General features: G+C 45.8%; 1 protein-coding gene across 4 annotated transcripts in view; it reads left to right on the top strand.

Annotated features, from left to right (window-relative positions):
• Window positions 1-647: 647 nt before the first annotated feature.
• Window positions 648-25,562, top strand: part of LOC117557158 (myosin-11-like) — a 78,786-nt gene continuing 53,871 nt past the window's right edge. For all 4 annotated transcript variants that reach the window (XM_034232855.1, XM_034232854.1, XM_034232856.1 and 1 more), the window contains exons 1-2: window positions 648-1,389; window positions 2,794-2,837. The gene's annotated coding sequence lies outside the window, so the exon portion shown is untranslated. The remainder of the gene's footprint in view (window positions 1,390-2,793; window positions 2,838-25,562) is intronic.

Below are 25,562 nucleotides of genomic sequence, written 5' to 3'. Positions count from 1 at the left end.
TGGGAGTCGAGGGGTGATGTTTTAAAAGGTTTTTCCACCACGTTGATTCTGGCGCGGGAAAGGGGGCCGGCGCCTGGGGCAAACTGAATTCGGGTGAGCATCCCTGCAGGTACTGCAAATGTGAAGAAAAGTACAATAAGGGTAAGAACACACGTTCTCATTCAAAGAAACGCAAATCTTATTATCCCTTTGCTTGATCACCTGACGGTTTGGTTTATTGTTCCCGGAATACTGCGTGGGGAAAACGCTAGACCCGGAGAGAGGCACTGAAGGGCAGAGCGGAGAGGTGTGGCCCTGCGCTCCGCAGCTAATGCACGAGACGACTTGTTGCCCGCCGGTAGCCATTACGAGCAGCTCGGTATCCAGCACGGACCAGTCCAGGCGGATGTTACAATGAGCTAAGTGTAGCGCTGCTTTGCTAAAGAAGCTTTTATGGTATTGATAGAACACTGTTTTCCCGTATTTGATGTGAAGATCGCCAATCATGGCCAGATAAACATCTAACTCCACTCTCCTTCCGGGGTAAACTGCGCAGAGGACATCGCGGAAGATGCTAAAAGCTACCAGAAATTGCCCTATAGAAAGGTCTTTGAGGAGCCGGGAGTCTGCGGATTTAAATACCGCAGTAATGCTTCCTCCCGTGGCGATGGCTTTGTCGCACTCCGGGGAAGGCAGAATAAGGCTAACCAAATTAATGTCTTTCCCGTCGAGGATTTTTGCTCTGAGCCGTGAGGAGATGTTAGCGGCTTGGGGAATGTAGGGCCTACCTGAGGGAGGAGCCGGGAGGGCGGAAGCCAGAGAGTGAGAAGGAACTACCATGCCAATTGCTAAATCCTGACCCGGCGGGGCCGCTGAAGAGGTTGAAGCTCCGGCCTGGCCTCTCTCCATGGACTGAAGGCGAGCGTCGATTAGCAGCATAGAACTTGCCAGAGATTGCAGTGTGTTGGCTAGGCTGCCATCGAAGAGGGGCTGAGTGCCGGAGCTCCCGGGCTGAGCGGCGCTGGGCTGCTGAGCGGCGCTGGAGTCAGCCTGAGGGGTGGAGGATTTCTTGGCCGAGCGAGCTCCTAGAGGACTCGCTTTTTTAGACCTTTTGCCCCCGCGGCCGCGAGTACGCCCTCGCCCCCTCTTCCGGGGGGGCTGGCTGGAGCTGCTGGCCTGGGCTGGGAGACCGCACCGGAGTCTTGGTCCGACAGCTCACGGAGCTGGGAAAGCAGGAGATCTGGGGCTGGGGTGATGCCCTGCTTCCGGAGATGGGCGACGAGGAATTCTGCCTCTGCTGTGCGAGAGCCGCTGCGGGCGCTCAGACGAGAACTGAGGCGACGGTGACTTGAGGAGTTTGACGCTTCCTCTGGAAGTGCATCGGAAACGGGATCGAGATCCTTCGAAAAAGTAGGTTCTCTGAAGAGTCTGAATTAGACATGTTTGAGGTTTTCGTATCAAGTGTTTAGGCGTAAGAGGAGTGTAAGCTACCAACTTGCGCGTTGACACCTGGAAGACAGCTGATAGAAAAGGGGAGAGCATATATACAGATTAACAGGTGCGATAATTAGGCTTGTGAATGGAGGGAAGTGATAGGTTAGCTAAGGAGTGGCGCTCCCTGTCATCTAGTGAAGGGAGCGAGTATTGCCATGACGTGCAATACGGAGTGATAGGTCTTCCTGCCTGAACTTGCGCTAAGCTTCATTTGTCTGTGACAGGGCCTGACATCTTAAGGGTGAAACTCATTTAAAAATGGATTTTATTCAATAATAAAAACATGCTGAGATGGGACAAATGCGTTCCTAACAGTTTAACATGTTCTCTATATGACCTGTTATTGAAATTGATAGAAATAAATAATTTTTCTTCAGTATATTTAGATGTGGAAATATACGTTTCTGGTAGAATGACTCACAGATACAGCTTCTAACCCAAAATTGTTTTGCTTTTTATGTATTTCTTGTCAAACATTACCAAAAAACCTGCATTGATACTGCAACAAAAACTATCCTCATTATCATCCAATCAATTAAGTATTCTATTACATGTATTTATATTAATTATAAATGCCTCAATCTTTGAAAATGTGAGTGACAATCATTAGGATACGTTAGCTTACATTTTCTTTGAAAAAGCCACACGACCTTCATTGATAAGACCAAAGTAAACAATCATATCTTAATATTTCAATATAATTAACTATATGTTAGCTAACTTTACATTTAGCAGCAACAAATGTGTGCTAACATAATGATTTTTCAAACATTGGCTGAAATGGTAAGGCTGTTGTTGTTGTTGTACAGAACATTAGCAGTAAGCAAACAATAGCTACCATTAGCAAACTCATGAGGTTAGTAAGGGTTTTATAGGGCTTAACATTACTATACCTTATATCAGAAGCATGGACTTGTGTAATGTGTAATATAGGCTCAGCAGGTCACATTATTTATTAACAATAAGCGGCAAAACACTATACGGCATAAAATCAAACAGTGGGATGTAAATGCTTTTGTTCATGAGTAAGCGCAATAAACACTGATTTATCAGCATGGCTCCCAGTGCTGGAGATGGGACTCAGCCTGGTTGGTGGTTACTGTAAATGGTTATAGGAATACTGATATGCATTTCCAAAGCACAATATCAATAAACATGATAAGAACCTTAAAGGGAAATGTCAGTATCTTTAAACTTGGGCTGAGTTCTATATTGGTGTCTATGACTTTTTACTAAATCGCACATACAGCATCATGCTGCCCCAAATACACACTAGAGCACCAAATGTGGGTTAATCCGCCGCTGTTTTACGAATTTCAGACACAAGGCAGTTGGACTCAAATGCACGACTCCAGGAGACAGAGGTAAAGTATAACAAAATACTTTAATTTCAAAAGACTCAGGACACTCACAAGGAGGATAAGTAAACCAACACAAAAATTCTCTCAGTATGAGGAAGAAAACTTACTAAGAACTCAGGAACATGGAACAGGCTTGATGCATGAAAAAAACTGCTTATACGCTGGCTACTGACACAAGGACAGGACAAGACGAACTGGCACTAGACAAGGGGAGACTGGAGTATTTAAACACGAGGTAACTGGGAACAGGTGGAAACCATCAGGGGCAGGGCTGGCGAAGGCGGGGTAACACAAAATGGCGGAGAGTCAAGGGATCTGAAATGAGACACAAGAGGTAAGTACCAAAATAAAACAGCAAGTGGAAGACAAGACGTGTGACACGATAACTTGACAAATCCCTGACATGACTTGTTAATACAAAAATAACTAAACAAAACATGAAACATGACTACATTAAACTTGAGTATAAGTAAAGAGAAACATGCTAATACTTACTGTACATGTTTGACGAGACACAACAGCCGCTGTTTGTATTACAGAAAAAAACAGGTGGCCAGCTTTCATCAAGGAAATACCTGATCCTTTTTTGACATTAAACTAACTAACTTTTAATAGTAGATTTCATTGGACATGAGCTACAAGTATATATAACTATACTATCGATAACTAATTCAGTGGAAAAAATTAAGTAATGAGGGAAATGTTATTTCCCAAAAATCTCAAGAAATGCAACAGCATGCTTACAATTCTCATTTGTATGGATTATAAAATCAAAATGAGCGCTGCCTGTTACCTGAACTTTACACATTTGCAGCGAGCTCTAGAGATGAATGGACCTCCATGCTGACCTGCAGTTATGGATTCCTTTCCCTCCCATCTTTCTCACAGATGTGTCAGCTGGACCGACTTTGATCCATAATATATCCAGTTGCAGACGCGATATATGGACGTAGAGATAGATTAGCTGGGCAGTTAAAGCCTCTGTTTCACTGCATCACTGGGCGTTGTAAAAGGAGGTGGAGGATTCATAAGTGAAGAGAGCACTGCCTTGCCAAGAGCTGCATACTGACACAGGAGGGGAGAAAGATAGTGGAAATACAGCATGAATCCTTTTGAATGCTTTTAAAACGAAATGTGTTTTTCACGAACATTTGCAAACCACTTTACCAACGCACAAAATGTGTTTTTTCTTGAATTTAAAGAGCATTTTAAACACTAAATGATTAATCTCTCTTGTCAATATCCATACCTTTTGATTATAAATCCAGGTGACCGTCTTTTCAAAGTTCAAGTAAAGAGAGATGCGTTAATGGTGTTTGGTGAATTTCCTCAATGTCTTTTTCTACCACAAAGACAAGAATAAAACTTGCTCCCTATGTTTGAATTATCGTTAACATTATTATCTCAACTGCAATTTGTATTTTAGGCTAAATCCAGTTTTTATGGCACACCCAAATAAGTAGAGTGAATTGGCTGTTAGACAGTGTCAATCAATTCATACAATTATTATTGTGTTACAAAATGATAGATAGCTTTTTTTAAAGAAGCAATAATTAATTGTTCGGCTATTTGGGGTGGTGAACACAAAATGTATAAACATCAGATTGGCACATTATCACCCTGTATACAGTGATTATCCCCATTACAATCAAACTGTTAAACCAAAACTGTGACTGCTGTGTAATTGTATGATTATAGAATATAATATAATCTAACTGTGTATCTGAGTCAGATACACAGTTAGCATATCCTTTACCTCAATGTACTATGTGCATTGTGTTTGCCGTAGCGTTTTAACCTGGATTCCCAGAAAAGTATAATGTTGATTTGTCTTTTTTTAGGTTAGCATCTTGTGCTTTCTTTAGTCATAAATACTACTTTTACTATTACTATTTAATTTTACATTATCTATTCTTGTCTGTGACGCCATTCAAGATTCAAAAGTTTTAATCTCATATGCACATAAACTACAGTCTAGAAATGGCAATGAATATCTTATGACCCGAGTTCCTCCAACAACGCAACCTAGTTATATAATAAAAATACAAATACAAAATAGTATAAGAAGTCTATATACACGTAAATAGAATATGATACAAGAACAGAATGTAAAATTAAATATTGTACAAAAATGAAGTCATTATGTTGTGTAATTGTATAATTCTGGACATCTCTAGAAAAAGCCTGGAGACACGAGTTAATGATTTTGTGGGTTTACTTGCAAGAAAGACCTCAGTCACCTAATGCAATCTCTTTATACAGTCACAGATATTACATAACCTTACATCATTCACTTATTGACTTCTTTGTTCTAGGAATACACAAGGGCGTTATCACAATCCTAGTTCTATTTCGTCCCTACTGACCGCCAGAAGCGATGCTTTAAGCACTGGATATGTCCATCGCGCGCATGCGCAGCTCGAGTACCAATAACAACAAAGTCACCTGTGACCCACGTGACACCGGCTATATCAGCCGGTGTCGTCAGAGGATCTGTTCCTTTCATCTTCTCGCTGCGCGAGGGTACCGTGTCTACATTTTTGTAGCCTACAGCGTTCAGGTTTGAACGTTTGATCTGAGGGATTGCTCTGCAAGCAGCTGGCCGCGTGCAGCTTCGCGACTGACAGTAAGAGCTATGGGTCGTTAACGCGTCCTCCAGGAGCTGTGGCCGGCTGTGCGCTGTGCAGAGCCTCGACAGACAGGTTGGTGTCAGCTTGTTGCTGGTGATGGCTGTGTCCCCGCACTCTCTCCCAGCCAAGTTGTCCTGATTGCTGTTTTATTTTTGGTTTGGCTTAGACTTTCTGGTGACGACAGTGTTCCCGCTTCCTCTCCCATAAAGTTGCCCTTATGCTCTTTTGAAAGTTCTGCTTGTGGCGTTGTGCCCGAGCTATCATTAGCATTTGAGTCCCAGCTTTGGCTGTGTCCCTCATTCAATTTACAATGGAAAGCCCAGAGTGTCATACTTTAAACCCGTTTTTCGTTTAGATGCAGAGAGTAAGGTAAGTACTTTCTATTTCTTAGAAGCTATTATCTGGTCTTAACATTTGTGTTCTGACTTGGTCGCTTGATTGTTAGCAGCAGCCGCTTGGCTAACACCTTGCTGTTGAGCTTAACTATTAACTCAGCCGGTGAGGGCAGTGCTCCCGCTCCCGGTAACATAGGGTTTGATTGCAGTAGCGCTAGATCGTTGTGTTACTGCTCCTAGTACTAGACTCCTAGCACTAGGATGATATGCAGAGAACATCTTCACTGCGGGTGCTGTGTGCTCTGCATGTGCGGTTACTACTGTAACCATGGCCTACGGTTCTATGCGGGCTGTTCTCTTTCTTAGAAGCTAATTATCTGGTCTTAACATTGTGTTCTGACTTGGTTGCTTGATTGTTAGCAGCAGCCGCTTGGCTAACATCTTGCATGTACTGTTAAGCTTCATTATTTAACTCAGCCGGTGAGGGCAGTGCTCTCGCTCCCACTCCCGGTAAACGCATGATATGGTTGCAGTAGCGCTATATCGTTGTATTTACTGCTCCTAGTACTAGACTCCTAGCACTAGGACGATATGCAGAGAACAATCTTCACTGTGTGCTGTGTGCTCTGCATGTGTGGCCATTAAGGAGGATTTCATCCTCCCAATATTATATTACACTTTTAGGCACCGGCCACAGTTACTACTGTAACTAAGGTTCTAAGCCGTAAGTACTGGCCATAATTACTACTGTAACTATGGTTCCAAGCCGTGTAAGTACTGGCCATAGTCAATACCGTACGACTCTATGCTGTGTAAGTACTGGCCATAGTTACTACTGTAACTACGGTTTTAAGCCGTAAGTACTGGCCATAGTTTCTACTGTAACCACGGTTCCAAGCCGTGCAAGTACTGGCCAGAGTTACTACTGTAACTACGGCTCTATGCCTTGTAAGTTCTGGCCATAGTTACGACTGTAACTACAGTTCTAAGCCGTGTAAGTACTGGCCATAGTTACTACTGTAACTACGGTTATATGCCGTGTGAGCACTGGCCATGGTTACTGCTGTAACTACGGCTCTGTGCTGTTCTCTTCTTTAGAAGCTAGTTATCTGGTCTTAAACACGTGTGTTATTTGACTTGATCTTGCTTGATCGTTAGCAGCAGTGCTCGGCTAACGTCTTGCGTATACAGTTAAGCTTCTTTATTTTACCCAGCTAGGTGAAGGCAGTGCTCTCGCTCCCGCTCCCTCTACCGGTAATGCGGATGTAGCTACATCCCTTTTTCTGTTCGGTGAGTAGTAGCACCGCTCTACTCTTCCCGTTCAGCAGGTAGCTGGTGAAGGCTGTGTTCCCGCACCCGCTCCCGGTTACGCTGCATCTGGCATTCGTCTCTAACTCAACCAGTGAAGGCAGTGTTCTCGCCCCCGCTCCTGGTAGACGCTGAACTGCCTCGCTTTTCCGTTAAGCAGGTAGCCGGTGAAGGCTGTGTTCCCGCACCCGCTCCCGGTTACGCTGCATCTGGCATTCGTCTCTAACTCAACCAGTGAAGGCAGTGTTCTCGCCCTCGCTCCTGGTAGACGCTGAACTGCCTCATTTTTCCGTTAAGCAGGTAGCCGGTGAAGGCTGTGTTCCCGCACCCGCTCCCGGTTACGCTGCATCTGGCGTTCGTCTCTAACTCAACCAGTGAAGGCAGTTCTCGCCCCCGCTCCTGGTAGACGCCAAACTGCCTCGTTTTTCCGTTAAGCAGGTAGCTAGTGAAGGCTGTGTTCCCGCACCCTCTCCCGGTTACGCTGCATCTTGCATTCGTCTCTAACTCAACCAGTGAAGGCAGTGTTTTCGCCCCCGCTCCTGGTAGACGCTGAACTGCCTTGTTTTTCTGTTAAGCAGGTAGCTGGTGAAGGCTGTGTTCCCGCACCCGCTCCCGGTTACGCTGCATCTGGCATTCGTCTCTAACTCAACCAGTGAAGGCAGTGTTCTCGCCCCCGCTCCTGGTAGACGCGGAACTGCCTTGTTTCTCCGTTAAGCAGGTAGCTGGTGAAGGCTGTGTTCCCGCACCCGCTCCCGGTTATTCTGCATCTGGCATTCGTCTCTAACTCAGCCGGAAGTGTTCTCGCCCCCGCTCCTGGTAGACGCTGAACTGCCGTGTTTATTAATCCAGCCAGGTGAAGGCAGTGCTCTCCCTCCCGCTCCCTCTGCCGGTAACGTGGGTGTAATTACATCCCTCTTTCTGTTCGGCGAGTAGCAGCAACGCTCTACTCTTTCCATTAAGCAGGTAGCTGGTGAAGGCTGTGTTCCCGCACCCGCTCCCGGCTACGCTGCATCTGGCTACCTACAGAATGGTTCATTCATGTAGCGCCTGTATGGCTTCTCTTGAGCCCGAGGACGGCCACGACCGCTGCCCCTCCTGCCTCGGCCGCCTCTGGTGGTCAGTGGGGACGAAATTCGAGCATCTGAGGGAGGTTCTCACGGTAAACGCCTGCATGAGCTGTAGCTGCATGCCTCGGGCGCTCAGAGTGGCTAGAATCACTGAGGTGGAACGTCTGGCAGCAGCCAACAGACACCTCTCCTTGTCACATCCTCCTCCAGATCAATTCGGCCGTTCCCGGCGACTTGAGGGAGCGATGGCTGTGTGCTCCCCCCAATAGGACTAGAAACAGGCTGTCCTCTAAAGTGGATCGGCTAGCTGCCGATAGGGGCATGATGAAGTCGCCTCTTGGCCCTTCAGCCTGGGCCCGGTGTAGGGGCTGCTAGCAGGCCGCCTGTCCCCCCCCCCCTCCTGCGGTTGACGCCCCTCCTTCGATTGGCGCACCTCCTTTGGCTGACGCACCTCCTTCGGTTGACGCACCTCTGTATGAGGACGCCTTGTCGCTGGTACAGACTCGTCGCCAGGTTTCGCTGGCCCAGTCACCATTAACGGAGGTATGTAGGAGAGTCCTCCGTAGCGTACCAGTCGAGCCAGGGGAGCTGTTTAGGTCAGCTGCCCTGGAGGCACTGGAGCGTGCCGCCCAAGCTAGGCAGACCAGGCAGCAGCTCTCGGGTCTTCGCAGACCTGTGCCCACTCCCAGCAGGCCCAGGGGCCGCTCTAACAGCCGCACTCAGCCGACGGATTACAGGGGTGGTCTGCAGAGGTCTTAGCGGCCCACTCAACCGCCTCCCAATGACTTTCGTGCCCCAGGTCGCCCGCCTTCCAGGCGGCCTCGTGCCCCAGAGCCTTACCGGCGCCCCCCAAGAGGCTCGAGGGGCCGGGGGGCTGGGCCCTGAAATCCCGGGGGCGGTTGTCGGCTGCTTTCCCAGCAGCAGCTCAGTTACTGGGCGGTCTGTACTTCCGTCCCTTGGGTGGTTTTCACCTTAACCCAGGGGTACGGACCGCAGCTCCGGCCCCTAGCCTTCGGCTGGGTCTAATTGACAGTCGTCAGCGGTCCGGCAGGGGCCCTAGCTCTGGCCCAAGAGTTGTCCGTCCTTCTGTCCAAGGACGCAATCAAGCCAGTAAGACCCTCTGCTTAGCCCAGGGGGTTCTACTCTGCGTACTTTCTCGTGAGCAAGAAAGTCGGCGGATTTCGCCCGATCTTGGACCTCAGAGGAATCAACAGATTCCTGAAGGTACTGCCATTCTATATGCTGATCACTGCATATGCACAGGTGGAGTGGTTTTCAACCGTGGACTTGAGGGATGCCTACTTCCACGTGGGCCGGGCAAGAGGGTGCCTTATATTCAGTTCCTCCGGCCCTTGGGCAGACTGATAGCTGCCTCGGCCGCTGGGCCCTTAGGCCCGCTGTCGTTGCGCCCCATGCAGATGTGGCTGAACAGCCTTCACTTGGACGCCAAGTGGCACAGGGAAGTCAGGGTGTTGCAGCATTGCCTCCACTCTCTGTCACGCTGGAGGGGCCTATCTCCTGGTGGGCGTGCCCATCTGCAACATCCCATCCCGCCAGGAGACCATCACCATAGGTGCATGTCTCTCAGGGTGGGGTGCAGTGCGGCAGGGCAGGACCGTTCAGGGTCAGCGGTCTGCCCAGGAGAGTGCGCGCCAGGTCAACGTGCTAGAGCTTTGGGCTGTGCAGCTTGCACTCACGCACTTTCTACCCCAACTGGGGGGCAAGAATGTGCGTGTTCCTTGGGGACAGCATGTACGTTGTTGCTTAGACAACAGTTCCTTCTAGATAGTGGACGTTCTCACTCCACTCAGAATTTATGTGGCTGCGATTTCTGCCCGACATGTTCGGGTCGACGACGCCATGGCGGGGTGCCACAGGTCGGTGTCCCACAGGTGTGTCCCCCACAGATCGGTGTCCCTCTTTATGAGAGGGGCTTTACGGCAGCGTCCTTCTAGCACCCCGAGGGCTCCGGCTTGGGACCTGTCCCTGCTGCCGGATGCCCTATCATCTCCTCCCTTCGAGCCCCTGGCCCAGGTGGGGCTTAGGTGGCTGCCCACGAAGGCAGCATTTCTGCTTGCCATAGCCTCAGGGAAGCGAGTCGGGGAGTTGCATGTCCTCTCCATAAACAATACATGCCCGAGGTGGGACTCTCAGGCGTTGCCCCTTGGGCAAATGTGGTATTCCCGCCCGGGGTCCTTCCACAAACCCACTTCAATCAGCCTGCCCAGCTGGCACGCTTTGACATGCAGGAGTACGGCACGTCGAAGTTGCTGTGCCCTGGGGGTGCCCAAAGGGCATATATCAAGGCTATTGCCTGTATACGGCAGGAGGAGCAACTCTTGATTTTGCCCTGGCGGCACTAAAGGAGGTTATGCCCTCTAACCAGTGGCTGCCCCACTGGGTTGTCGATACCATCTCACAGGCTTATGGGGCCAGTGGCCGCCCCCTGCCATCAGGCTGAGATGCCACTCTACAAGGAGCATCTCAACATCTTGGGCTGCCCTGAGGGTGGTGCCCCTGGAGACCATCTGCGCCGCGGCGTCGTGGGCGTCTTCTGGCACATTCTCCAGTTGTCATCAGGTCAATGTCGCCACTCCCCATTCTTTGGCCGTGGTCCTTTTGCCGAGCTCCGCTGCTTCCAGTGGTGAGCAAGGGCTTGGATTTTTCATGACATTGTTGGTATAAGTCATCCAGTGCTTAAAGCACCGCCTCTGGCGGTCAGTAGGGACGAAATAGAACGATAGTTACGGCTGTAACTACGGTTCTATGAGTCCTGGATGACCGCCAGAGTTCCCTGTCACTCAGAATTCTTGTGTGCTCGCGAGAAGATTCTGGGAACAGATCCTCTGACGACACCGGCTGATATAGCCGGTGTCACGTGGGTCACAGGTGACTTTGTTGTTATTGGTACTCGAGCTGCGCATGCGCGCGATGGACATATCCAGTGCTTAAAGCACCGCCTCTGGCGGTCATCCGGGACTCATAGAACCGTAGTTACAGCCGTAACTATCGTTTTCTGTCACAATCTTAGTTGTCTGTCTTGTCATGATTTTATGTTGAAATTCTGTTCTCCCTGTGTCTTCTCTTCCTTCCTGTGTTTTCCCTGGTGTGTCTGATTGTCTGATTGTGTTCACCTGTTGCCCTTGTGTTTCTGCCTCCCCTGCCCAGCTGTGTCTTGTCCTGTGATTACCCTTCTTTGTATTTAGTCTTGTCTTCCCCCGTGCTCCTGGTCGGTTCATTGTCTTTCCTGTCACCCTTCATGTTTGTCACGGTTAGTTTTGTCTGGATGCTACCTTGTGTTACCTACTCTTTGGATTACCTCGTGTTACCTACTTTTTGGATTCATGGTTTTGTTTAAGTATTTTTCATTGTCAACAGCTTTTTTTGTAAATAAAGCTCGCTTTTTGTTACATTTTGAAACCCGCTTCCCTTTTTAAACTGCATTTGGGTCCTACCTTTTCCCGAATCGTAACAGACATAAATGTTGAAGTCCACCGATCCAGATACTCATGTCTAAACACCACAAATTTAAGACAAACATTCATATACTATATAAGCTGAAAGGTATAGAATCATCTAAAAACATAAAACTAACCGATTTAAAAAAAATGATTTGATCTGTTGTTGATATAAAGTAATTATTTGGTGCAGCACCTTGATGATATGTGGGTTAAAAATTTGATTTAACTTTGTATTAGGTTCCTAGTTGATCCATGATGTACTGCAGCGTCCAAATAATGACGGGAAGCTCTTGTTTGGTACTAAATGAGCTACAGCACAGTCTCAGTCCTTGGAAAATACATTAGTTTAATATTTGTGTGCTGCTCCTGGCTTAATGGGGCCTGATGATAGCGATGCTTCATCTCAAGGTGGACCTGCATTTTTCAGTCTCTACAAACAGGTATGACCTTCTCTATTAGTGACAACACCGCATTAAACAAGAGCTTTATTCTCTGCACAATACATCACTAGACAGTGTTTGTGACTGAATCTGGCAACAGTAATACAAATAAATTGTTCACAATAGGTTCAGAAGAAGGAAGGGTAACAGGTCATCAGAAAACAGGAGGCATTCATATTTACACCATTGGTTTCCAATGAGACATCAAAGCAATCAATACGCTGTGTTCTCATGACATGAACTGCCCATCCTTCATTACAGACTACCCAGTTCTTCTCAGAGGTTCAATGCATATCTGATCTTATAAACAGTATGATTTTATATTTCTGCTAATTGGAATTGGATGCTTATAGCGGAAGCAGTTGTCTAACAAAAACAGAAAAAAACGTGGACTGAACACTCAGAGAGCAAGGAGATCCACCAAGGATTACCATTAGTCAAACATATTGCGTGTATCTGCCCCGTTTTTCGGATTCACTCCAAAATGTGTGTTTCCAAGTCAATATCTGCTCTTTGCACACGTCTTTTCAAAGTAAACGTGCAGTTTGAGAAAGATTGAGGGTTCGCTTAAAAATTATGAAGATGTAAATGCCTCCATAAGACTCCTTTGTTTCTTACGTGACATAGTTTGATTGTAGATTGTAGAGTATTCCATTTATTCAATATTTTCGTTATATTGTGTATTATTCAGACACTCTGGTGAACTATCTATCTATCTAGTGACATCACTGCATAACACACAAACTATAGGCTATAGCTCTCCAACACAATGTACATGATAGCGAGTGGGACATCTCTAAATGGTCGACATATGGATCACAAAAGCTGGCTGACCAGCTAACCAATCAGAGCAGACTGGGCTCTGGTTTCAGACAGAGGGTGAAAAGAGGTGCTGCAGCACAGGCAGTATGAGAAAAATAAAGACCTTTTTGAACATTGAAGTATGTAAACAGTAGAGGCACTACATACTGATATGAACCTGAAAACGAGCACAATAGGGCCTCTTTTGACTACTGCATTTTTCACAGAAAGACTATGGTTCAGGATGGCATGTGGAAGCCATGATGGTATTGGTTAAAGTTATAATTGATCAAATTTAGAATAAACTGCGATAAAGCTACGTAAAGGCTTCACATTCAGCCTGGTGTTTTCTGCCAAACCAAGTTCCAGTCGCTTGAGCCAAGGCCAAGAAAAACAACATCAGGATGTCTCTTTATTAGCAGTGAGACATTTAACATTCTGCATGTCTCTGCAGGTAGTGAGGAGGCAGGATCAGAGACACACTTTAAGCGATGACAAGCGGTGACACACTTTAACACCGCTCTGAGACCGTTGTGGTGAATCCCAGAGGATGTTTCAAAGTCACAGAGCATCCACCATTCCTGTTCATTAAAGCAGGACTTTTTACAAGACGGCTACTGGTACTTATCAACTGTAAAACATCCCGCTGGGTACGAAGCTTTTATTGAAGAGGAGACTGTTGTATATCACCTCCCTTTAAACTCAGCCTCAGGGACGGGCCTCTGGAAAGCTTCTGTGTCGCTGTGATTTGTGTCCCTCTCCAGTTTATTGTCATTGACTTTTTTCATGCATCTGTGTTCTTGTTACACAACAGGTTGTTGCAGAGACAGGTCCATAAATATCCTCAGTGTTATTCACTACCACCTGAGCAAATAAAGCACTTGGTGCATGCAGGTGTGTGTTCATATTAAATGGTAAACACTTACTGCTGCTTTGTCACAATTTGTCACGATTGGTTGACATTGTTTTCGTCTGTAATTTGTTTTGCTTTGTACTAACTTACAGAGGTGTGGACTCGAGTCACATGACTTGGACTCGAGTCAGACTCGAGTCACACATTTTATGACTTGAGACTCGACTTGACAACATCACAAAAGACTTGCGACTCGACTTGGACTTGAACACCAATGACTCGGGACTTGACTTGGACTTGAGCCTTCTGACTTGAGGTGACTTGCTACTTTAATTCAGAGATCTCCAACACGCCGATCGCGAGCTCCCGCTAGAAGAGCAGACTCCCGTCGGGGAAAGCAGAATCTTCAGCCGCTCCTACTCTTGCTGAGAAGGGCGGGTCTTTATTTAGCTGGGCCACCATGCGGCCAATCATATGCGAGGACACACTAGGATCATACCATTATGTGAAATAAGGGTGGGGGGCACAGCATGTGTAGTGGTACAGGCCAGCTGCACAGAGCGACGGGGAGACGGGAGCCGGATTTAAATGCAAGCGCGTCGGAAAAAGTCAAGAAATGAGCGAAAACTGAAAAAAGAAGCAGCATCTGGCTTCTTTTCAATGATATTGGAGAAAGCAAAGCTGAGTGCAGGATTTGTAAAATGAAAATAACCTTCAGAGCAGGGTTTTTTGTTGGTAACCACTCAGGATTTATTGTCAGAGGTGGGAGAAGTTCAGACAATTTAAAAAAAGTTACAATCAGGGTTCCCGCGGGGTCTTAACAAGTCTTAAAAAGTCTTACATTTGATAATCAGAATTTAAGGCCTTAAAAAGGTATTAAATATGATTCAGAAGGTCTTGAAAATTATCGGATTTGAAAGGTACTTCTATGTTGCGATAGCGTCTAAATGTGTTTTGGGGGAAATGTCCGGGCTGCAAAGTAACCAGTAGGGTAATAGCCTTTCAGTTCCCCCCAACAATTTGTATTGAATTAAATCAACATGGAACCAGTAATCACTAACTTTGTTTCCCCCGGAGAACACCCAGCTAGTAACCTAGCAACCAAGCTTCAGCTCATGTAGCCTATCTTCGAATCTACTTACAAATAAATATGGGGAAGTGTAAGTTCAACCGTATTTGGTTGGAAAACATCTAATTTAGTGCTTGGTTGAAACCAGTGGAGGGAACGTGTTTGAAGCCCGCTGCATCTTTTGCAAAATAAATTAGTGTTTGTTTTGCTAATGTAGCGTTAGCTAGTGCAGCGTTAGCTAGTGCAGCGTTAGCTAGTGCAGCAGCAGCTCCCGCAACAACACCGGGGGACCTCCGGGCGAAGTTTGGGTCTACGTCAACCCTAAAAGCGGAGGTGCTGTAGACGCTAAATACCGCAGCTAAACACCAATCATACAACAGCAACGATTAAATAGTGTAGCCAAGGCAGCAGAGCTCTGAATATAGCTCTTGTCACTCTCTCTCTCACTCACACACACACACACACACACACACACACACACACACACACACACACACACACACACACACACACACACACACACACACACACACACACACACACACACACACACACACACACTAGGGATGCTCGATTGTGGCAATAATCAAGATTATGTTGGTCAATAATTAATATCACGATTATTAAATATGATTATTCATTGACTTTGACAACATCCATTTATTGAACTTTAAAACGAATAATAATTTGAACAGTATCTTTTTAACTGTTGATTACCCTGAACGTATAATTCAACTGAAAAACCAATACAAAAATTAATTAAATGATACGTTACTAAAAAATTCATTAGATCAAATATGTTGTGGTGCACTGTCACAACCTAGCAAAGCAAAATAATCGTTTTTTCCGATTATGTTGTTTTCGTAATTGTGGCAGGCCAAAATCGTAATTGCGATTAAAATATGATTAATTGCACAGCCCTAACACACACACACACACACTCAAGCACACACAGACGCACACACATACACACTTTTTGTCTAACACGCTAACACAGTTCTGTACTGTTACGCTGTTGTGTTCAGTCATTGTTCTTATGTTGAACATGAATACATTTACTTTGTAAGTGATTATGGGACGTATTTCTTCTTTATATACATTTTCCTTCATACTTTATTGCCGTGAAATAGGTCTTAAATTCTATTCAAAGTGGTCTTAAAAAGGTGTTAAAAAGTCTTAAATTTGAGTTGGCGAAACCTGCAGGAACCCTGTACAATAAAAAGTCCTGCATTCAAAATGTTACAAGTAAAAGTACAAAAGTATTATCATCAAAATATAGTTAAAGTACCACCTGCAGAGGGATCTAGATGCAGGTGTTCTCTTCCCCATAGAGACCGCCTGGCTGCACATTATCCCTTGCATAAAGATAGATTGTGGGTCCCTTATAACATGTTGTACACAGTGGAAATAAACATTCTGGTTACCTTAACATCAGGGATCTTATACATTAAACTCCTTCTGAATCAAACCGTCACGGTAGCCTTACCTTACTGTTCCCTCTTAAAATAGAAAAACACACGTTACTTTACCAGCAGAGAGAAAATGGATTATTAAATTATTAATGTGACTAATAAAGAGCAATTTGATTATTAAGTATTATTCTGTTGATCGATGTCATTACATTTGGTGAAAAACACATAATGACTTGTTTATGACTCGTTTTGTCAAAGTTTAGGACTTGACTTGACTTGAACTTGCCCATCCTGACTTGAGACTTGACTTGGACTTGCAAAACAATGACTTGAGACTTGACTCGGACTTGAGCGCAAAGACTTGAGACTTGACTCGGACTTGCAAAACAATGACTTGGTCCCACCTCTGCTAACTTACTTCCTGCCCAGCAGAAATACCTGCATTTGCAAGACTCTCAAGTGTAGTCATGATGCCGAAAGCATGCGCACCATGCTTCCTGAATGAAAAGTCAACTATAATATTAGACATATGAAGAAGTTAAACTTTAAACATCCATGACTTAAACACTTTATCCAGGATAAAAGCCACATAGCTGCACCTGCAAGGTGAATACAGCTGGTAAAAGAAAAAGTGTTGCGTACATTAACAGGTTTATGATATCACTAAGACACGATCTGACTTTAATTACATTTGTCTCGAGTGTTTCGTCAACTTAATGTGTTGCTTAAAATGAACGTGAAATGAACGTGAAAATGAATAGAATATCACCTCCCATCTTCAGAGCAATCTGACTATTATAACATTAGCGTTAAGAAAGCTTACTTAAATATCTGCCACAACATAAGTAGCCTACACTGAGTGCAGACGTCGATGTGTCCCATTATCATTCATATCACATCATAATGTATCATATATCTCCTTATCTGAGTCAGCTTCTTGAGCCGTATCTGGCCGTGCAACACTTACAGTGTCACATACTGTAACACATTAAGTTGACGAAACACTCGAGACAAATTTAATTAAAGTCAGATCGCGTTCTAAACTTTTAGCCCTCCCTGCTTATACAAGTAGTAGTTTTAGTTGTCTGCGATCTGCCGAGGCCTACTCCCACCTGTCGAGTAAGGCTGTACTGAGGTGTTTTTCCTCCGGAGACGGAGCGGCTCCACCTGTTGCTGCATGCGATCTGCGATTTACAGAGGCCTGCTCGTCGCGAAGAGACGGAGCGGCTCCACCTGTTGCTGCCTGCGATTCTGCGATCAACGGAGGCCTGCTCCCACCTGTAGAATACGGCTGTACTGGAGAGGTTTTTACCCCGGAGTCGTCGCGGAGAGACGGAGTGGATCCACGCTTCGGGCTTGGCCTGCTTCCACCGGGCGTGTGCTGCTGTACGGAGGACGATTTTACCACCGCTGGGGCCTGCTTTCCACCTGTCCTGGTTCTGCTGTTGCAGAGGCCTGCTTTCACCCCGGGGATACCACGGAGGGACCGGAGCGCTTCCACGCTGCTGTTTTCGCCTGTCCTTTGCTGCTATGCTGATTTTGCTCCAGGAACATCGCGGATACTGTGTGCTGGTCTGGGAAAATGGCCCATATCGGGATTCTGCTATGCCTGTTAACTGTTTTGGACTATGAGAAGATCTCTAGTCATTCTGAGGAGTCTACTGGATTCAGGTCTGTTCTGCCACCCGCAGTGGGCATCCCCTGCAAAGGTTCGGATGTGTTACTCAAACAATTACCGGTTGCCTTGTCACAGACAATCTGCTCGACAAAATATGTTTGTCTTTTTTGTTTTCCTGCGATGATGGTTCTTCAGGACTGCTTCTTAAGCTCAGATCACACTCGCAGACTTTTCCTGTGTTTCTAAATTAGATGACAATGTATGTGTGTCGTTTAAGAGGAAAAGATGCCTGGTTTTGTTGTTGTTATTACTGTCAGGAAATGTACAACCTAACCCTGGTCCGCCCAGTAGTAGTAGTCAGATCGCTACTCCTGCTGATTTTAAAGCTAGGTCTGGGTTGGGTTTCATCCACTTGAATGTGCGCAGTCTGTTAGGTAAACTAGATGTTGTCCGTATCTGGGCGAGCTCAACTGACGCTGACGTCATTGTTTTATCAGAAACATGGCTAAACAAATCTATTTTGGCCTCTGACATTGCCTTAAATGGTTTTAATGTGTATCGTACCGACCGGCCTAATAAAGGTGGTGGCGTTGCCATTTATGTTAAGAATAAGTTCAGTGTATCCACATTAGTTTCCAAATCGATCAGTAAGCAATTTGAATTTTTAGCCATAAATATAGAAGTGGCAAAGGGTCAACAGGTCATGTTGGTGGGCTGTTACAGACCCCCCTCAGCTGTCAAAGACTCCTTGTCTTCACTAGCAAATCTTTTATCACAACTAGACTACAAGGAAATAGTGCTACTTGGAGATTTTAACTGGGACTGGTTAACTGCAGTGTCAGAGGATTTTAAAAACCTTTGTATCTCTTTAAATGTTACTCAGATTGTTGACAGTCCTACTCGCCCTAACAGTAAGTCCCTTAATAGATCTCATTTTAACTAATGTTCCCCATAAATATTCATCTGTGGGAGTATTTGCAAATGATCTGAGTGATCACTGTGTTGTAGCCACAATTAGGGACACTAAGGTCCAAAAGGTTAAACCTCGCATTATCATTAAGAGAGACAAAAAACATTTTGTGGAGCAGGGTTTTGTGCATGATCTGTTTGATTTTGATTGGGGTAAAATCGATCGGTGTGCTGATGTAGAAACCGCATGGTCTTATTTTTATCTTGGTTTTATGGAGATCATTGATAGACATGCACCCCTGCGTAAATTTAGAGTAAAGGGACGAGACAATCCTTGGTTTTCTGCTAATCTGTCCAGTCTCCTTCATGAGAGAAACAAGGCCTGGGCAAAGGCTAGGAAATCAGGCTCAGAGGTAGAATGGCTGCATTTTAGGCAGCTAAGGAATAGCTTCACATCGCAAATCAAAAGTGCTAAATCAAAGTACTATCTGTCAGTAACCACAAAGAATCTGAATAATCCTGGAAAATGTTGGAAAGCCATTACATCGTTATCCACCGGTGTTACGTTCCCTCTTTGCTAGGGGTAAGAAAGGGAAACGACACGACCAGTTTGTAATTGGTATTGGTTACCGGTGGGTTTATTTATGACGGCAACTGAACAAAACAATGATAAACACACGAACAGCCTGGACCAACAACGGACCAAACTGTTACGGGTTAACAACACAGGACTCCAAAAGAGAGTTGCACAGTAGGCTACAAAAGAATGAACGTACCTCACTTCTAAAGTGGAACAAAACACTAAACAAAAGGAGACTGTGTGGAAACACAGCTGTTGCTGATCAACCGGTGCTAATCACTGGGGTCTAAGCAATATACACAAATGCTGATCTACAGGCGCTAAGCTAACCTGGGTCTAAGCTGTTTCACAATGTCACTAATCTAAATGCGGGTCTACAGGAGCTAAGCAACCTGGATCTACGCAACACACACACACAAACCCTACTCTAAACACAGAATACCACGACACACTGCTAACCAGTGAGATCGCACAGAACCCTACAGAATATACTGCTAAGCAGTCTAACGAGGCACAGAAAATACACTGCTATGCAGTCTAACAGAATCACAGGATGAAGGCTTTGTCACAAGTAGAGGGTTGAGGCATCTGTCACAAAATACAGGGCCTCCAGACGGATGTTCGTGCCCAGCCTTTATCCTCCTCCCCCGGATGACGTGGCAGCAGTGGGCAGGGCTTGAGTGACGTCTGTCCAATCCCCGCGAATGTTGCGAGGTCGGGACGGCCACTGACAGCATCGGAAGGCACAGCTCATTTGCATACTCACAACGTTAAAGGCACAAGGTAGCAGCGGCTGTAACACCCCCCCCCCCCCTTAAAACACAAACCCCACAGGGTTTTTGTGAATCATAACACACCTCATTCCAGCCTGGACAACGCATCTGCGAACACATTTGCTGACCCTTTCTTGTGGCAGATTTGCCGGTTGTAGTCCTGGACGATCAGAGCCCACCGCATGAGACGCTGATTGTGGTTGTACATGCGGGACAAAAAGACAATGGGGTTATGATCGGTAAACACTGCAACCGGCAAAGAACTGGACCCGACATAAACCTCAAAGTGCTGGAGAGCTAACAACAAAGCAAGGGTCTCCTTTTCGATAGTAGAGTAGCGGACCTGGTGCTTGTTGAATTTACGGGAAAAATAGCAGACAGGATGATCAACTCCATCCGCATCCTCCTGCAGTAAAACAGCACCGGCCCCCACTGCACTAGCATCCACCTCGAGTTTGAAGGGTTTAGCGAGATCGGGAGCAGCGAGCACAGGAGCGTGAATTAAGAGTGTCTTTACACACTCAAAGGCATGCTGGCACTCAGGGGTCCAAACATAATCCACCTTGGGACTTATCAACCTAGTTAGGGGTTGGGCTACAGTGGAAAAGTTGCGGCAGAAACTGCGGTAGTAGCCTGCCATACCGAGGAAACGGCGGAGATCACTCCTGGTGACGGGCACCGCACATTCAGCCACCGCAGCAACCTTAGCTTCCACTGGTCGGACTTGGCCTTGCCCAACCTGCTTCCCTAAATATGTGACAGTAGCTTTACCAAACTCACATTTGGCCAGATTCAAAGTAAGAGACGCCTGTGCGAGCCGGGTGAATACCTGCCCCAGGATCTTCATGTGCATCTCCCAGGTGGGCGTGTACACAATGAGATCATCCAAATACGCGTTACAATTGCTTATACCGGATAGGACAGTATTCACCAATCTTTGAAATGTAGCGGGAGCATTACACATACCAAACGCCATGACTGTGTATTGCAGAAAACAGTCAGGCGTAGCGAAAGCGGAGATTTTTGAGGCACGGCCCGTTAAAGGTACCTGCCAGTAACCTTTAAGTAGGTCCAATTTACTGACATACTTTGCGGAACCTAAATTATCGATGCAATCCTCCATTCTCGGCAATGGGCAGCAATCTGTCACCGTAACAGCGTTCACCTTACGGTAGTCCGTAATAAAGCACGGAGAACCATCAGATTTCGCCTCTACCAGACACGGTGAACACCATGGGCTAGAGCTCTGTGTCGCCAGGCCATTTGATACGAGATATTCCGCCTCCCGTTTCATAAGCTCGCGCTTGGTCGGATTGGCACGGTACGGATGTTGTTTAATCGGCCTCGCGCCCTTTACATCGATGTCATGCGTTATCACATTAGTTTGTGTCGGGACATCATGGAAAAGGCTCTGGAAACGATCCACCAACTGGGTTATGTCGTGCTGCTGGGCCTCCTGCAGATGACCTAACACAGTGGGCAATGTCTTTACCATCTCCGAGTTGCATAACCGAGTACCCGGCTGGTGATGTGAACGCATCACCAAACCGTCGTCAGACGGGCCGAAACTATCTACAACTATTAAGGTGGAAGCAGCTACTCTTTGAGTAGCTGAGCCGGCCGGCGTACTATCAGCAGTGTTACAAAGTAACGCGTTACTGTAACGCCGTTATTTTTGGCAGTAACTAGTAACGCATTACTTTTTAAATTCAGTAACTCAGTTACCGTTACTACATGGTGCGTTACTTCGTTAGTTTTTTTTATATATAGTCAACAGCCAGGCGAACAGAGATGAGAACTGTACTTAAGTACAGTACTTGAGTAAATGTACTTAGATACTTCCTGTGTCACATGCGGAGACGGGCTGTGGGCGTGTTTGTGTTGTTTACTAACAAGACTATTATGGCGGCGGAGCTCAAGTCTAGTTTCTCCACCTGGAGATATTCTCACTATTTCACTTTTGTCGAGCACAAAGAAAAGAAAGTTTTAGTTAAATGTAAGTTTAGTGTCTTGGCGGGTCAAAGATCCTATCTACTGCCCAAACCAGTCATTCAAATCTCTTAAAACATCTGCAAAAACAACATGCTGGGACGAAGCTAGTAGCCGAGCTAAGACCACAGAGACTCAGCCGACGCCACTCCACCTCCACCTAAGCAACAGCGGCTGGATTTTAACCAAGGGACTGCTAGCCAGGGAAAAGTCGATAAAGCCATTGCACGGTATGTTGTAGAACACATGCAGGCTATTGCTACAGTGGAGTCACCCGCTTTCAGGGAGCTAGTTAGCATGATACCATGTCCGGGCGGCACACGGCATATGGGACGGAAAACTTTTTCCAACTACCTGGAGAAAGAATATACAAAAATGGAAAGCCAGCTAATATCGATGCAATCCAGATTGCATATAATGCATGTCAAATTGATCAATAGATTGTATTATTCTCCAATGCAATAACAGTACTGAAATGAAGGATAAATGGGAGCCCCTTTTTATAAGTAACTAAAACGTTACTTTTCACAGTAACGCATTACTTTTTGGTGTAAGTAACTAGTAAAGTAACTGAGTTACTTTTGAAATGAAGTAACTAGTAATGGTAACTAGTTACTGGTTTTCAGTAACTAGCACAACACTGACTATCAGTGGTGGTGCGTGCATAATAACGCTTCAACATGTTTACATGGCAGACGCGCGTTTTTCGTCGTCTCTCTGGAGTACCAATCACATAATCTGTGTCACTGAGACAATCACGGATTTCGTACGGGCCGAGGAATTTTGCTGAGAGCGCAGAACCGGGGATAGGCAATAGTGCGAGGACCTTATCACCTATTTCAAAGTGCCTAGGGACAGCGGCACGGTCATAGTTCCGCTTCATGACAGCTTGTGAAGCGGATAGCGACTCTCTAGCGAGTGAGTTTGCTCGGTACAAACGCTCCCGAAACTGACTAACGTAATCTAGTACGTTCGTATCTGGAGGAGTATCAGCCGAAAGAAACTCATCATGTAGAATTTTAAGTGGACCGCGGGGCGTATGGCCGAAGACGAGCTCCGCGGGACTGAATCCTAATTACTCCTGAACAGCTTCCCGGGCTGCGAACAAAACGAAAGGAATTCCCTCATCCCAATTATTCTCTGTTTCCATACAGTACTTTCGCAGCATGCTTTTTAACGTCTGATGCCACCGTTCTAACGCCCCCTGCGACTCGGGATGATACGCACTGGATATGACATGTTTAACCTGCAGTGTTTGGAGAATCTGCTTGAACAACTTCGATTTAAAGTTTGTCCCTTGGTCACTCTGAATTATTCGCGGAATTCCAAATGTAGAAAAGAACTTGGTCAAGGCCTTAACTACAGATGCGGAAGTAATGCTACGCAGGGGAATAGCTTCCGGAAAACGAGTCGATGTTGTTGGAGTAGTTATCTCTTCTCCGCACCGATCCTATATGAGTCTGCTTTAAAAGAAGGACAACTCAAAACAACCAGGACGAGGGTTAAACAATAATCTGTTTTAATAATAAACGGTAATAATACAATACACTTCTCAAAGGGGTCAGCCCTCCCCCTGCTCTGGTCCAAATGCCGGGAGAACCTCATCGTCTTGACGGCAGCAGGAAAGAGACTGGACACAAGGCCGAACAGGCTTACATACAAGAATAAAACAGGAGGAGTTGGGTCAGCTGGTCATCTTTTCAGGTCATCTCATTGGGAGATGCAAAAGATGCTGTGTCACAGCGAATCAGCGCGTGCCAGCAGAGAACCCGCAAACAGTCTCAGTTTGAAGCAAAACACATCTTATCATGTAGCTTATCACACAATAGTCATATGTTTTTCTCTATGAAAGCCATACTTGTTGGGAATTTAACAGTCATCATCTCATGACCTCCTCAGGACCAGCTAACCAACAAAGCTTAACTGTCCTCATACCCCTAGGCCCTCTCTGAACTTCCATCCACCCGAAGTCAGCTTACCCAGAATCAGAAGGACCATTGTCTCTCTTAACTGTGTGACTCAATTCTCAAGGCCTGCAGGATGCGCATCATTAACTTAAGAAGAATTTAACCATTATATCTGGGGAAAATGTCCCTTGCAGTTCTCTTGTTAATTTGCAAAGCCTATTAATGGTTAACCAAGAAAAACACTCAAAGGGGTAATCTTTTCACTCAAAACAGAACTCACAAGTAATTCTGCATTTTACCTCCTCCAAAATAGCCTAAAAACACCCTTTTGATAAAAGGGTAAAAGTGAAAGAAAAAGACTATTGCGCTAATCTACTTTTAAGAAAAAGGGAACATTGTTTCAGGAATCTATAAAAAACCTCTCTATATTTAAGAGGAAAAATGTACTTTGTTCCTTCAACTATTAACACACAGGAATGTATAAACCCACACATATATTAGGGATAACATGATGCAATACACCTCTTATATATGGGTGACATTAAAATGAATATACCAAAAATATGCTGCATCACATTTTCTGCATAATACTTTACATCAATTTCCACAACGTACACATTATGGTGAGCAAATACTGTTGACCTGTTTTTGTACGTGGTAAAGGACCAACACAGTCTATCAACACCCGGTCAAAGGGCTCACCTATAGCCGGTATGGGATGTAACGGAGCTTGCGGAATTTTCTGGTTAGGCTTACCGACAACCTGGCACACATGACAGAAGCTAGAGACATCCTTCTTTAAACCTGGCCAAAAGAAATGCTTTAGAACTATTTGATAGGTTTTTGTCACGCCCAAGTGTCCCGACCATTGACTTTCATGCGCTACAGATAGCACATGTTGACGGTATGGCCCCGGCACGACTACCTGATGCACTACACTCCAGTCAGCTTCAGCAGTAGCAGTGAGGGACCATTTGCGCACTAATACCTCTTTATCCAACACATAAGCCACCTTCTCACCCCTTGCTTTGTCATTACTCACCACCTGCTCGAAACACTTCACAAGCGTCGGATCCGCCCTCTGCGCGGCGAGTAACCGCTCTCGGGTTACCGGGAGTGTGGAACCGTCACCGGCTGGGCTGTCAGGTTGCGCTGGCGCAGCGGTTTCAGCAGGGAAAGCGGAAATCACCACTGCTGGCTTTTCCTCCGGCATTTTGTCATCTGTAAACAGGGTCCCAAACATAGAATCATTTAGAGACACCTCCGAGTCACTCTTACGCGCCTGCGCGCGAGTGACAGCACAAATGGGGAAAATGTGAGCATTTGTGGCCTCAGACAACACAGTCTGAGGAGAATCCAATATTTCAAGTGCAGGAGTTACCTTACCTCCTGCGATGTCATTTCCCTTTAAAAGAACTATACCCCGTATGGGTAATGCTGGGCACACAGCAACAGGGAAAAATCCAGTAATTAACTTCGACTGTATGTTGTGTACGGGACGGGGCACGTAACCCATTTCAATGCCACATAATAGTGATCCGTACCCACACGCTGACTGGTCTGAGGATGGCAGAGC

This window comes from Gymnodraco acuticeps, unplaced genomic scaffold (assembly GCF_902827175.1).
Source record: "Gymnodraco acuticeps unplaced genomic scaffold, fGymAcu1.1, whole genome shotgun sequence".
NCBI classification, from domain to species: Eukaryota; Metazoa; Chordata; class Actinopteri; order Perciformes; family Bathydraconidae; genus Gymnodraco; species Gymnodraco acuticeps.
The sequence above is the reverse complement of the archived record's forward strand: the minus strand, read 5'-3'. Positions and strand labels throughout refer to the sequence as shown.